Raw genomic sequence first — 15,905 nt, 5'->3', positions numbered from 1 at the left:
TGACCCCTTCCTGTTTCCTAAATCTAATGTACACTTCCTTTTTCCTCTTGACTAGTTGCCTCACCCATTCTTTTCCCTGTCTTAGTGGGACAGATTTATCCTGAACTCAGCACAAGTGGTCCCTAAATTTCCTCCACTTTGGTTCTGTGCTTTCACCCTTGAGCATCTTTTTCCAATTTATTCTCTCTAGTTCCTGCCTTATCCCATCATAATTACATCTTCTGCAATTAAACACTTTCCCATTTTGTCTGCTTTTATCCTTATCCATAGCTATGCTAAAGCTCAGGGAGTTGTGGTCACTCTCATCAAAGTGCTCCCCCACTGAGAGGTCCACCACCTAACCAGAATTAGATCCCGTATGGTCTCTCCTCTTGTCGACTGGTCCACGTACCTTCTTGAACGTACCTGACAAATTCAGCTCCATCTGTCCCTCTTGCAGTCAAATGTTTGACACAGTACCATGACAATGAAGGCAAGTAAGTTATACATAAGGCTCCAACTGATCCATTGAGTCCAAGAGGAACTGCATTAGGACATACTTGAGCAAATATCATTGTCGGGGACATTTTAACCTCTCCCTGATTGCCTACATTTCACAGAAGGAGCGGGCCTCTCTGCTGATGGCCATTTCCACCTCTATGCTAAATACTTGACCCAAGCTGCAGAAGAAATGATCTTATTTTGACTCACTATGCCGATTATCACCAGTCTCCCTGTTAAAGCCTCCACTTAGACCTCAAAGTCAGCAGAATGACCAAAAATAAGAGGAAATTTCATTTCCCCAGGAATAAATATAATAATCCAAAGACCATGTCAATATCCTTGCGATTAGAGCATGTCTGAACGTGGTTTTGCTTGCTTGCACTCCCTGCCAAATGACTGGCAGAAACTATTTAAATATTAGATTTCAGTCTGAGGCTGCAATAGCTGGCAGATGTTCCCAACCTCATCTTGGTTTGGTGGCTGCACTCTAGCATTTGAAATGGAACAGAGGGTTGCAGCTGCAAGCTCCACCCCAAGGTTGAATAACTAAGCAAGGCTTGTTTCACCACTGGAGATGGCATCTATGGAGTTCATAAAAGTTCCAATCACAGTCTGAAGGAGTTCTTTTCGATTTTTATACCTCAACAAACAATTGAGATAAGCCCTGGTTCTTCTCTTGGCTAATTGCAAAGTGGTGCAACATTTCCATGCCATTAACTGCCAATAACAACACTTCAGAAATAAATTTTAGCTGCATGCTGGTGTTGATTCCATAGGGTTTCCTTTGAATTTTTTCTTGTGACCAACTGTATAATAATTTCCTTCGCCGCCCCCCTCACCCCATCTCCCCCACTTTGATCCCTTCAGCATCTTATATTGTCAGGAATGTTGGTTCTAAATCCTGACTTGTTGCAGAGAGCACTGCTTATGAGGGGTAGTTGAAATGAACTTTGGGATGGCACAGTTGGTGTAGCAGTTAGCACAATGCTGTTACAGTCCCAGCGATCAGGACAGGGGTTTGAATCCCGTGCTACCTGTAAGGAGTTGATACTTTCTCCCTGAGTCTCTGTGGGTCTTTCCCGGGGTCTCCAGTTTCCTCCGACCACTTGAAATATACCTGGGGTGTAGGTCAATTGGGTGTAATTTGGCGGCTTGTGCAATGCATACACGCATACCTACATGCATGCGTGCAAAAGTTAAGAGTTTTTGAAAAGTCTGGATTCTCGGGTCGTCTGGATTTCTGGCCTCTGGATTTTTACTAGTTTTACTTCAGAACTTCAGAAGACTCGATCATCAGTCTATGATTAGGAAGGAACATGAAAGGGTAGAAATTGATTGGGGTGGCTATACTTGTGTATTGATAATACTCCAATGAAGCATCTTAGAACATTTTTACATGAAGCATGTTGTGAGTATTTTGATTCTTAATGTGTAAATAGAAGATTGCCCAAATTTACAACTAATACGGGCACATTAGAATGTTGGTAAATCCTAGCATTCTAATACTTTCAAACAGTGTATCCTCATCCAGATACACAGCAACGTCTGGTTTCTCTTATCACTTGCACAGATCTACGTCACTAATTCTTCGGGAATGCACTTTGTAGTATTTGAACACTTTATTTTTGCGGGTCAGTGGGACCCAACTCCTTTTCTCCCTTGCCTTTCTCTCCCTTTATCTGGGATCAGACAATCATCCTTCACTGCTCCCTAGTTTAACATTTTCCTCATTCAGAAAATAAATGAGAGAGAAATGGGTGTTGGAACGTTCAAGGAAACTGCTGCATTTTCAGATGATGCTGAGAGGATATTTGGATGTGGTTGGTGGGTGGAGGGGTTTTGATGGTGGCAATGCAGAGAGTGAAGACTTTGCAGATGATTCTGTGGCTGTGACCTGTTCAATCAGAATGGAACTAGATGACTGGAATCCCAGTCAGTTGGATCAGAATCAGAAGAAGACTGATGTGCTCCTTTGATGTGACCCCTTAGCTCTGATTTCATGCCTGAAATCGGAGTTGAGAATGGACATTTTTCATTGTTGTATAGGGTGCTAGCAACAACCCTGATAAGGGTTCTTTTGTTGCTGTGGCTGGGCAGAAACCTGATTGTTGATTCAAACACAGAACTTGGCATGAATCCTGTAAAGCACCAGTTTAATTTTCATTACAAGAAGGAATTAATTAAAATTACTAATGAAAATTTGATGCAACAGAGCCCATATATTTTGTTTATTTTTCATATTCTTGTGCAAAACTTGCAAATTTCCTTGCCGTAAAATAAAATTTATTCTCAAAAAGTATCAAGGGACAAGTGTGGTCTTTTTGCATTCCTAGTGTCACACTAGGATTCAGTCTCTACATTTCATTTCTGTACATTGTAGTGTTAGCCAATCATTCTGTAGTATTCATACATGTAGCACCATTGTGGCCTCCTGGGATAATGCTCACTTTGAAAGGCTTCCCTTGTTGTCCTTGAACTGAGTGACTTTCCAGGGCTTTTCAGGGGCCAGCGAAGACCCAGCCACATTGCTATGGTTCTGGAATGGCATTGAAACTGGCTTAGCTGAGGAAACAAGTTTTTTAAAACTTGAATCATGAGTGAGGCAGATAGTTTTTGCAGTGATCTCGTCGTTTCATGGTCATTTCTGATTTTGATTTTTACTTTGGTTGCATATAGAAATGGCATCATCAATTCTCTAGATGTCACGGGGAGGATCTCCAGATGATTCGCCATTCCTCTGGATTACACGTCCAGTAATATAACTTTGAGCCAAAATGTGTAATTTGTTTACTTACTTTGTTAGGTTGGCATCCTTTTGCTTCCCATGAGTGTCATAGGCATCTGTGGGTTAGATTGGCTTTCCATAGCCATCTTTGTTATTGTGTGCATGTGCGAGCTTCAGTAGCATATGCAGTGCGTTAGTGTATTAGAATGCCAGTTGGAATGTGCACAGTAATGTATGGCACGCATCGAGAGCTTCAGATAGATTATTATAAACATGGCGACATAGAGAAGAATGAGTCAAATGCTCATAACTTTAGTTGACCGTTAGTATAAATGTTACTCTGTATTTTCGGAGCTTTAATTCCGATGTTATTTATAGTCATTTCAACAAATGTTGAAGACAGTTATCAGTTTACCTGTTAAATAAAGAATTCAAATACATCTGGATTTGTATTGAAAATAATTGAAACATGTCACTAACAAGTGTCTCGCTTAGCCTTCAGGCAACTATTTATTGGATCAAAGTCCCTATATTTAGTCAACATTAGACGTTACGTTTAATTATAATAATTAGGGGCTAGTATTGTAAGAGCCAAAATGTGTAATTCCTTTACTTAGCTTGTTAGGTCGGCGTCTCGCTTGGTTCTCGTGAGCGTGATAGGTGTTTACGGGTTCGGTTGGCTTTCTGTGGCCATCTTTGTTCTAGTGGCACGCGCGGTGCGTTTGTGTATTAGAGAGCCACTTGAGCATGTGCGGTGCATTCGTGTATTGGAGTGGCGGTTGGAGCATGCACGGTAGTGTATGACGTGCATCAGGAGCTTCAGATATATTATAAACATGGTGACGTAGAGAAGTGTGAGAGAAACCCTCATAACTTTAGTTGACCGTTAGTATAAATGTTACTCTGTATTCACACAGTTATTGAATGTTGAAGAAGATAGTTGCCAGTTTACTTGTTAAATAAAGAATTCAAATGCATCTGGATTTGTATTGAAAATAATTGAAACGCATCACTAACAAGTGTCTCGCTTAGCCTTCAAGCGACCACTTATTGGATCGAAGCCACTATAGTAACCATTCTCCTGAGTTAACTACTGCCACCTTTCAAAGTCTTGAAAGATCTCGAGAAACTCAGTGAATGAAGTAAGCTTGAGTTTTTCCCGCCAATTAATTGTTCACATGCTTGAAAATGTATCTCAATAACTTCCTTGAGGATGTCTCAAGATTCCTTTTATTGTTGTGTAATAATACAGAAAGTGTAATACACCGTAGATGACATAACATCAACTTTTGCCCGCTGTAAAGGCAAAGAATTAGAAGGGGCTTTGCCATGAGCTTTGCCCCAGTGCCTCCAATAATAACAGAAAAAAATGACCACTGATTTGCCTCTCGCGCTTCTGCAGTTTCTGCAGCTGCCACAGACTCCTGTTTGATCCATTGGCAACCTGAACTCCAGATTCAAACCTCCAAGACAATTAGCAAGCTTTCAGGGCTTGAAGGCCTTCAGGAGCCCTTCTTTCCATCACCACCCTCTCAAATCCTGGTTCCCATATCTGGTTCTCATCAGCCAGTCTCCTGCAGCCTGGTGTGAGTCCCTTGATCGCAATTTACCAGCAGCCTTCATCCTGTGTGGGTCCCACAGCCGCTGAGCCCCTCGCTGGCTTGGTGCTGTTGTCACCTTCCTGCTATGTTGTCTCCCAGCATTCTCCTTCTTAATGTGTTATTCACCCTTTTCTGGTGCCGTGTGCTGGTCGGCTAGTCCCCCAGAGTCTGCAACCCCTCATCCAGCACAGGCGCCACCATCTTGGGGAGAGGCTTCCCTGGTTACAGGATTTAAAAATAAAACCATACTTTGTTAGTGTTATGGGCCCAGAGTACCCCAAAACCCAGCAGCAATAGAAATTGACCAAGACAAATGGTTAATTAAACAAAAGTCGTTTTTAATTATCTTTAAACATGATAACAGGATCAAACTTTAACTTACTACTATTGACTTAACCCCTTCTAATTCTAAGCGCACTTGTATGTAACGTGTGTATATATTCAGAAAAGTTCTTTAATTCACAGTCTAATCTTGCTTCTCACTCCTCCAAGTTCAATTCTTATACTGTGCACAGAATTTAACGTTTATGAATTTCACCAGGTTTTAGTGCTTGAAAGGTTACCACGCAGGAAGGTTCTTGTTGGTTTTCAGTGAGAGATTTGTTGTACGATGGACACCCAGCCACTTCAGTGTCTTGCCGAAGAAACTTTCCCCCTCAGGGTTCTCCAGATGATAACCTCTTTCTTTCAGGTCACCACAGAGTTCCTTCTTGTTTCCCTTATTTCAAGTGAAACATCATGCAGCCAGCCCTCTCCTCTTGTATGGACCACAAGGGCTTTGACCAGGCTGAACTAAGAACTCACAATCTGTGTTCAAAATGGGGTTTTTCCACAAGCTTGCCAGCTTGTCCTGTTCCAGTCGCAGCTGGCGCTGCTGAACTGTAGAACTGAATTCTCTCTTTCTCTCACACTTAGAGAAAACCACATGAGCCTCTGCACTCAAGCAGTTTTTAACAGTTTATATAATATCCATCTTGTATTAGATCCTGATATATTTTTATTAGGGAACATGCAATCATTAATCGATTTAGGTTTAGAGGATTATCAGATTTCATTTATTTATTTAGCTTTAGTTGTGGCTAAGAAATGTATAGCACTTACTTGGAAAGATAGAAATATACTAACTTTAGATAAGTGGTATTTGGAAATACCCCGATCCGGGCAGGAGCAAGGGGGAGACGGCGGCCCCAGTCCGGGCACAGGGAGAGCAGCAGCGGCCCCGGCCCCGGTCCGGGCGAAGGGTAGACGGCGGCGGCCCCGATACGGGCAGGAGCAAGGGGGAGACGGCGGCCCCGGCCTCGGTCGAGTGAGGCAGACGGAGGCCCCGGTCCGGGCAGTATGGACCGACCTAGGAGGGGAGGCAGGCCCCTCCAGCCCGGGTAAGAAACCTGCATAGGAGAAGGCCACTCCGATATAAAACCTACGACCCAAGGACCTCGCTGCCACGTCCCAGCTTGCTTGGCCACGGCACACGAACCATGGGTGTAAAGGGTGGGGCCAGTACTGCGCGCACTGCACTCCACCTAAAAGCTCCTTTGCGCAGGCCCGAGGACAGGTCCACGTCCTCCCCCTCCACGTCCTCCCCCTCCACGTCCTCCCCCTCCACGTCCTCCCCCTCAAAAGATGCTCACAAACTCAAGCTAGCATGCTGGAACATCAGAACCATGCTAGATAAGACTGACAGCCATCGACCTGAACGTCGGTCTGCCCTCATTGCACATGAACTCCTCAGACTTGACATCGACATAGCCGCTCTCAGTGAAGTCCGCCTGGCAGATGTAGGCAGCTTCCAAGAACGCGGCGCGGGCTACACACTCTACTGGTCTGGCAAGCCTTCGGATGAACGACGCCTATCTGGTGTAGGCTTCATGGTCAAGAGCTTCATTGCCTCCAAACTCGAAAACCTTCCGACAGGCCTCTCGGACCGAATCATGTCCATGCGACTCCCACTTCAAAACAAGCGTCACATCACCCTCATCAGTGTCTATGCTCCAACCCTCCAGGCGGAACCAGCAGAAAAGAACAAGTTCTACACAGACCTGCGCAACCTCATCCAACGTACCCCTACAGCCGACAAGGTTGTCATCCTGGGCGACTTCAACGCTCGTGTCGGCAAAGACTCAGAAACCTGGCCAGGAATCCTGGGCAAGCATGGCGTCGGCAAGTGCAACGACAATGGGCGCCTCCTGTTGGAGCTCTGCGCAGAACAGTGGCTTGTCATTACAAACACCCTTTTTCAGCAGAGGGACAGCCTTAAGACCACCTGGATGCATCCCCGATCCAAACACTGGCACCTCCTGGACTACATCCTGGTGCGAGAAAGTGACAAACAAGATGTGCTCCACACCAGGGTCATGCTTAGCGCGGAATGCCACACTGACCACCGGCTGGTTCGCTGCAAGCTCAACCTTCATTTCAAGCCAAAGCCCAGGAACAATAAAGCCCCCAGAAAGAGGTTCAATGTTGGAAAACTGCAGTCAGACGAAGCGAGAGGAAACTTCCAGGCAAACCTCAAAGCAAAGCTCGACGTTGCAACCCGCCTCACGGACCCGTCCCCTGAAACCCTCTGGGATCAGTTGAAGACTACCATACTGCAATCCACTGAAGAGGTACTGGGCTTCTCCTCCAGGAAAAACAAGGACTGGTTTGACGAAAACAGCCAGGAAATCCAGGAGCTGCTGGCAAAGAAGCGAGCTGCCCACCAGGCTCACCTTACAAAGCCGTCCTGTCCAGAGAAGAAACAAGCCTTCCGTCGCGCATGCAGCCATCTTCAGCGCAAACTCCGGGAGATCCAAAATGAGTGGTGGACTAGCCTCGCCAAACGAACACAGCTCAGCGCGGACATTGGCGACTTCAGGGGTTTCTACGAGGCTCTAAAGGCTGTGTACGGCCCCTCACCCCAAGTCCAAAGCCCGCTGCGCAGCTCAGACGGCAAAATCCTCCTCAGCGACAAGATCTCCATCCTCAACCGATGGTCAGAACACTTCCAATCTCTTTTCAGTACCAACCGCTCAGTCCAAGATTCCGCCCTGCTCCAGCTCCCTCAACAGCCCCTAAGGCTAGAGCTGGATGAGGTTCCCACCCTGGATGAGACATATAAGGCAATCGAACAACTGAAAAGTGGCAAAGCAGCAGGTATGGATGGAATCCCCCCAGAAGTCTGGAAGGCTGGCGGCAAAACTCTGCATGCCAAACTGCATGAGTTTTTCAAGCTTTGTTGGGACCAAGGTAAACTGCCTCAGGATCTTCGTGATGCCACCATCATCACCCTGTACAAAAACAAAGGCGAGAAATCAGACTGCTCAAACTACAGGGGAATCACGTTGCTCTCCATTGCAGGCAAAATCTTCGCTAGGATTCTACTAAATAGAATAATACCTAGTGTCGCTGAGAATATTCTCCCAGAATCACAGTGCGGCTTTCGCGCAAACAGAGGAACCACTGACATGGTCTTTGCCCTCAGACAGCTCCAAGAAAAGTGCAGAGAACAAAACAAAGGACTCTACATCACCTTTGTTGACCTCACCAAAGCCTTCGACACCGTGAGCAGGAAAGGGCTTTGGCAAATACTAGAGCGCATCGGATGTCCCCCAAAGTTCCTCAACATGATTATCCTACTGCACGAAAACAAACAAGGTCGGGTCAGATACAGCAATGAGCTCTCTGAACCCTTCTCCATTAACAATGGCGTGAAGCAAGGCTGTGTTCTCGCACCAACCCTCTTTTCAATCTTCTTCAGCATGATGCTGAACCAAGCCATGAAAGACCCCAACAATGAAGACGCTGTTTACATCCGGTACCGCACGGATGGCAGTCTCTTCAATCTGAGGCGCCTGCAAGCTCACACCAAGACACAAGAGAAACTTGTCCGTGAACTACTCTTTGCAGATGATGCCGCTTTAGTTGCCCATTCAGAGCCAGCTCTTCAGCGCTTGACGTCCTGCTTTGCGGAAACTGCCAAAATGTTTGGCCTGGAAGTCAGCCTGAAGAAAACTGAGGTCCTCCATCAGCCAGCTCCCCACCATGACTACCAGCCCCCCCACATCTCCATCGGGCACACAAAACTCAAAACGGTCAACCAGTTTACCTATCTCGGCTGCACCATTTCATCAGATGCAAGGATCGACAACGAGATAGACAACAGACTCGCCAAGGCAAATAGCGCCTTTGGAAGACTACACAAAAGAGTCTGGAAAAACAACCAACTGAAAAACCTCACAAAGATAAGCGTATACAGAGCCGTTGTCATACCCACACTCCTGTTCGGCTCCGAATCATGGGTCCTCTACCGGCACCACCTACGGCTCCTAGAACGCTTCCACCAGCGTTGTCTCCGCTCCATCCTCAACATCCATTGGAGCGCTTACACCCCTAACGTCGAGGTACTCGAGATGGCAGAGGTCGACAGCATCGAGTCCACGCTGCTGAAGATCCAGCTGCGCTGGATGGGTCACGTCTCCAGAATGGAGGACCATCGCCTTCCCAAGATCGTATTATATGGCGAGCTCTCCACTGGCCACCGTGACAGAGGTGCACCAAAGAAAAGGTACAAGGACTGCCTAAAGAAATCTCTTGGTGCCTGCCACATTGACCACCGCCAGTGGGCTGATAACGCCTCAAACCGTGCATCTTGGCGCCTCACAGTTTGGCGGGCAGCAGCCTCCTTTGAAGAAGACCGCAGAGCCCACCTCACTGACAAAAGGCAAAGGAGGAAAAACCCAACACCCAACCCCAACCAACCAATTTTCCCTTGCAACCGCTGCAATCGTGTCTGCCTGTCCCGCATCGGACTGGTCAGCCACAAACGAGCCTGCAGCTGACGTGGACTTTTTACCCCCTCCATAAATCTTCGTCCGCGAAGCCAAGCCAAAGATTTGGAAATGAAATTTTGTTTGACTATGGAAAGGATATCTTTTTCAATTCAGGATAAGATGTCTTTTTATAAGTTAAAATGGACTCCGTTTGCTAATTATATGCATTTAAGTTGTGATATTTTAGTATTGACAATTTTTTTTTGTTAGAATTTTTTTAGGTTAAGTTTTATCTCTTTTTTTGTAAGTGGGTATTTTTTTCATATATAATATTGTCAATTTTATTAACTCTTCACTCTTTATTTTGGGGGGAGGGTTGGACTAATTTTAAGTTAGACTATTAATATTGTGTTACAATTAACGGGGGGGGGTTATTTTGTGTAGTTTTCTGATGTAATATTGTAATCATACCTTTTTAAATTTTTTTTCTATTTTTCTTTAAATGTAATACCTGGGCTCTAACTACTTTCCTTTGTTATTATGACTCAAACAGCTTGAGAGGCTTTTCATTGGGCCAATAGTGATTTTAGATTTTTTTTAAAGAGCCTTTTGGTTTCAAATTTAATTAAATCTTCAGCACACAAAGAGAGGCTGGAGTGACCCAGCAGGTAACCAAGAAAGATTGCACTTTCTGGAAAACTGGAGCAACCTACAAACTACTGGAGGGACAGCGGGTCGGCTAGAATTCATGGAAGGCAATAGAGAGTCAATGTTTCAGGCAGTAACCCTTTAATGGGAAGACCAAGGAAGGAGAAGCCTGAATGAGAGGAACATTGACTGGGTAGGTAATAGGTGAAATACAAATGAGAAGGGGAAGATTACTATTTGAATGACAATAGCAATAGATTAAGAGATGGGGAAGTTCAGAGAGACCTAGGGGTACTTGTACACCAGTCTCTGAAGGCGAGCATGCAGGTACAGCAGGCGGTTAAAAAGGCAAATGGTATGTTGGCCTTCATATCAAGAGGGTTTGAGTATAGGAACAAGGATACCTTACTGCAGCTGTACAGGGCCTTGGTGAGACCCCACATGGAGTATTGTGTGCAGTTTTGGTCACCTTATCTAAGGAAGGATGTTCTTGCAATGGAGGGAGTGCAGAAGCGATTCACCAGGCTGATACCTGGAATGGCAGGAATGACTTATGAGGAAAGATTGCGTAAATTGGGATTGTACTCGCTGGAGTTTAGAAGACTGAGAGGGGATCTCATAGAGACCTATAAAATTCTGGTAGGACTGGACAGAATGGATGCAGATGGGATGTTTCCAAGGATGGGAAAATCCAGTACCCGGGGCCAGGGTTTGAGGATAATAGGCAAACCATTTAGGACCGAGATGAGGAGGAATTTCTTTACCCAGAGGGTGGTGAATCTGTGGAATTCATTGCCACAGAGGGCAGTGGAGGCAGGTTCATTAAATCTATTTAAGAGGGAATTAGATCTATTTCTTCAGTCTAAGGGTATTAAAGGTTACGGAGAGAAGGCGGGGACGGGGTACTGAACTTTAAGATCAGCCATGATCACGTTGAATGGCGGAGCAGGCTCGAAGGGTCGAATGACCTACTCCTGCTCCTATCTTCTATGTTTAAGAAATGGAGGTGGGGGGATGGTAAAAGCTAGGAGGTGATAAGAGGAAGAGGCAGGGAGCTTGGGAAGATGTATATTGATAGGAGAAAAGAAGGCAAGTGGGTAGGAGCTGGAGGAAGGAGGCTGTATGTGCAAATGGAGAGGATGGGGCTGGGAAAAGAGAAGGAGGGATGGGGCCTGAGAGATAGGAGAAAGTAAGACTGAGGGATTGAGTGAACAATGGAGGAATGTTACCAGAAATTGGAGGTTGATGTTGATGCCATGTGGTTGGAGACTGCCATACAGAATAGAAAGTGCTGTTCCTCCAATTTTGATGTGGTCTCAACTTGGCAGTATGGAAGGTCATGTCAGTATAGGAACGGGAAGTGGATTTAAAGTGGCTGGCCACCGGCAGATCCTCGTTCAGGAATTCAGCAGGTCAAGTAGCCTCTGTGGAGAGAAAGAGATGGTCAGCATTTTGAAAAGGGACCCAGAATTGGTTACTTATTCACCCCACCACCCCCCCCCCCCCTTGTGTCTCGACCCACATAAAGAGAAAGGCGAGGTTTCTAGCTGAGTGCTTCTGCAGGACACAAATTGGGCGTTGAGCAAGTAAAGTTGATGAGTTGTGCTGAGAATTAACCCTGCTGAGTCTTGAAGCAGGGTTTTGGCTCAAAACCTCAACCATTCTGTTTCTCCCACTGATGCTGCTCAGTCTGCTGAGTTCATTCCAGCAGATTATGTTTAGTTTCAGATTTTGCCTTGCATTCTCCTTGGTGTCTCCAAATAAATGACAATGTCAGGCTTCACTAGAGAGCAATTAACTATCTTTTACTGGGTAAAAATTGTCATCCACCTATAAAACAACTTTCCCAATCACTTCCCATCTTTTTTTTTCCTTCTGCTCTCTCACCCATATCCCCTCTGAAATAACATCTTCCCGCTCCATTCAGTAAAAGCTATCCCCTTCCCCTATCACTTCCTCGTTTTTTTCCCCTCTTGTACCCTCCCTACCATATCCACCCAAGACATCTCACCCCCGTCCCCACCATTTTATTCAGGTGCTTCCTGCATTTTGCTCGTATCTTAATGAAGGACACAGACCTGAAGCATTGGTTGTGTATCTTTGCTAATTAAAGAATACTGCCTAACCTGCTGAGTTTCTCCAACACCTTTGTGTATTAAATTGCAATCACACCATCTACAGATTTTCCTGTTTAAGTCAAATACCAGAGGACATGGTGGGGAGGGGGATAACTGGGGAGTTTAAGGGAGATGTGTGAGGCAAGTTGAAGCCAGGGTAGTGGTGGATACAACAAATGCATTTAAGAAGCTTCAGATAGACACATGAATACACAAGAAATGGAGAGATATGGATCATGTGCAAGCATTAGAATTTTGATTTAGTTTGGGCATCATGTTTTGTGCAGACAGCGGCGCCAAAGAGTCTGTTCTTTTGCTCTCTTCTTTGGCTTGGCTTCGCGGACGAAGATTTATGGAGGGGGTAAAAGTCCATGTCAGCTGCAGGCTCGTTTGTGGCTGACAAGTCCGACGCGGGACAGGCAGACACGGTTGCAGCGGCTGCAGGGGAAAATTGGTGGGTTGGGGTTGGGTGTTGGGTTTTTCCTCCTTTGCCTTTTGTCAGTGAGGTGGGCTCTGCAGTCTTCTTCAAAGGAGGTTGCTGCCCGCCAAACTGTGAGGCGCCAAGATGCTCTACTGCTCTGTTATATGGTCCAACTGAACAGTGGATGGTGATACTGCACCAAGTGTAATCTTGCTGAATAAGAGGGAAAAAAAAAATTATTAGGAGACAACACAGATGTTGCAGGGCTGATGTTGCCTCTCTGCGATCAGGGTTAAGGATATCTTTCACATTCTTCAGGGCAGAAAGGAGGCTATTGTGTAAAGGAATCAAGGGGGATAATTGCAAAGGCCCTGCTATAATCTATCAAACACATGGAATTCCAGATGGTACGTGAGGAATGAAAAATTGCATGTGTTCCACCACTGTTTCAAACTAGGTGTACGGATAAATCAAGTATCTAACCTCAATTCCAGAAACAATGATCAAAAACAAAATTAACAGTCACTTTGAAACATTGGATTGACTGGATATAGTTGCTGTGGGTTTGATGATAATAAATCAAATCTAGTTAATTTGAGGATTTAAAAATTAGGGATGAGAGTTGTTGTGGCATGTACAGACTTCAAACAAATGTTGATATAGTGTCACATAATGGGCATATCATGAATGTTGCATCATCAATTGGACATTAGCCAAGGAACAAAAAACTGAGTTTGCTTTTCAGATGGAAAGGATGTACGTGGTGAAGTTCTGCAAAATCAGAATTTATTGACATGAACAAGACATGGAATTTGGCGTTTTGCGGCAACGTCATAGAGCAAGTGTTCATATTATAACCATCTTACAACATTTCTATTAAAAAAAATAGTGCACGAAAAGTAAGGCAGTCTCTTGGGTTCATTGATCATTCAGAAATCTGATGGCAGCGGGGAAGAAGCTGTTCCTAGGCTCCTGTACCTTTTTCCCAATGGTAGCAGAGTGAAGAGGGCATGTTCTAGGTGGTGGAGGCTCATGTAGATGTCCTTGATGGGGTGAAGTCTGGTACCTGTGATGTCGCTGGCTGAGTTAACAATCCTTCTTTATTCTTGTCCTGAGAGTTGGCGCCTTCATACCAGGCAGTGATGCAACCAGCCAGAAATGCTCTCCACGGTACACTTCAGTGACGTACCAAATCTACTCAGACACCTCACGAAGTATAGCCGTTGGCAAGCCTTCTTTGTGATTCCATCAACATGGAGTTTCCAGGATAGATTCTGGGAGATGTTGACTCCCAGGGATTTGAAGTTATTGACCCTCTCCACCACTGAGCCCTTGATGAGAACTGGGTTGTATTCTCCTGACTTCTTCCTGGTCCACAATCACCTCCTTGATTTTATTAACGTTGAGTGCAAAGTTGTTGGCATGACATGAGTTGATCCATCTCCCTCCTGTACATTTCCTCATTGCCATTTGTGATTCTGCCGACAACTGTGGTGGCATCAGCCAACTTGTAGATAACATTGGAATTGTGCCTGGCCACGCAGTAGTGGGTGTATAATGAGTAGATCAGTGGGCTAAGTACACATCCTTGAGGTGCACCTGTGTTGCTAATCAGTGAGGAGGAGACCTTGTTTTCAATTCATACTGACTTTCCATCTGAGAAAGTCCAGGATCCAGTTGCAGAGGAGGGTACAGAGGACTAGAGTTTGTGGCTCTTGACCAGCACTGAGGAAATAATGGTATTGAAGGCCGAGCAGTAATCAATGAAGAGCAGTCATATGTATAATTTGCTGATTTTGAGGTGATCTAGAGCTGAGTGGAGAGCCAGCAATATTGCATCTGTTGTGGAGTGACGGTGGCAACAGGCTAATTCTGGCCATGATCAGCCTCTCAAAGCATTTCATTATAATTGAAGTTAGTGCTACTGAGTGGTAGTCATTGAGGCAGCTCACTGTACTCTTCTTGGGTATCGGGATGATTGATGCCCTTTCGAAGCAGGTGGGAACCTTTGACTTCAGCAATGAGAGGTTGAAAATGTCCATGAACACTCTGGCTAGTTGGTTTGCACAGATTTTCAGTACCTTACTAGATTGCCATCAGGGCCTGACGCCTTGTGAATGTTCACCCTCTTGAATGATGTTCTGACATCGTCCTCAGAGACAGATATCACAAGCTCCTCAGCCTTTCAGGGATTCTAGTAGTCACTGTTTGGTTCTTCTCAAAGTGAGCATAGAAAGTGTTCAGCTCATCGGGTAATGAAGTATCTATAGTGTTCACCCTCACTTTGTAGGCTGTAATGGCCTGCACTCCCTGCCATAGCTGGCATGTGTCTAAGCTTATTCTGGAATTGCCACTCTGCTTCAGAGGTGGCCTTCTGCAGGTCGTACCTGGACTTCTTGTAAAGATCCCGATGCCTGGCCTTAGGCACCCTTGTTCTCGACATCAGCGTGTTGGGAATTCTCTGATTCATCCAGGGCTTCTGGTTGGGGAACACCTGGTATGTGCGCGTGAGCACACACTCATTCACGTAGGTCTTGATAAAATCGGTGACACCAATTGCATTTTCATTCAAGTCTGTGGATGAGTTCTTGAATATGTTCCAGCCCACCGATTCAAAGCAGTTCTGCAGATGCTCCTCTGCCTCCCTCAATCATACTTTCGCTGTCTTCACCACTGGTGCTGTGGTCTTCAGTCTCTGTATGCCGGAAATAAAAGAATAGCCAGGTGATCAGACTTGCCGAAGTGTGGTCGTGGTATGGCTTGGTATCCATTCTTTATGGAGGTGTAACAGTGGTCGAGTGTGTTGGTTCCCCTCATCTCGCATGTGATGTGTTGGTGGTCGTTTGTTAGAGTCTTCCTCAGGTTGGCCAAATTGAAGTCCCCTACAATGATCGGGAAGGCATCAGGATGTGCTGTCTCATAGTGCTCAGTCCCTCCGATGCCAGCCTGACGTTAGCCTGAGGTGGAATGTACACTGCGACCAGGATGATGGCAGTGAACTCCCTTGGCAGGTAGAATGGGCAACACTAGATCGCCAGATTAAATTTTTTTAATTTATTAAATTTAGAGATAAGACACGGTAACAGGCCATTTCGGTCCATGAGCCACTGCTGCCCAATTTACACCCAATTAACCTACACCCCCAGTACGTTTTGAAGG

General features: G+C 45.4%; 1 protein-coding gene and 1 long non-coding RNA gene across 2 annotated transcripts in view; one reads left to right on the top strand and one right to left on the bottom strand.

The window, feature by feature from the left end:
* acer3 (alkaline ceramidase 3) overlaps positions 1 to 15,905 on the top strand; it is a 222,321-nt gene that overhangs the window by 127,803 nt on the left and 78,613 nt on the right. The gene's annotated exons all lie outside the window — the stretch shown is intronic.
* LOC138739641 (uncharacterized) overlaps positions 4,477 to 15,905 on the bottom strand; it is a 36,457-nt gene continuing 25,028 nt past the window's right edge. The window contains exons 2-3 of the long non-coding RNA XR_011342354.1: positions 11,438 to 11,632; positions 4,477 to 5,027 (exon numbers count right to left, since the gene is read on the bottom strand). This is a non-coding gene — a long non-coding RNA (uncharacterized lncRNA). The remainder of the gene's footprint in view (positions 5,028 to 11,437; positions 11,633 to 15,905) is intronic.

The sequence above is a fragment of the Narcine bancroftii genome, chromosome 7 (assembly GCF_036971445.1).
Source record: "Narcine bancroftii isolate sNarBan1 chromosome 7, sNarBan1.hap1, whole genome shotgun sequence".
Classification (NCBI taxonomy): Eukaryota; Metazoa; Chordata; class Chondrichthyes; order Torpediniformes; family Narcinidae; genus Narcine; species Narcine bancroftii.
The sequence above is the reverse complement of the archived record's forward strand: the minus strand, read 5'-3'. Positions and strand labels throughout refer to the sequence as shown.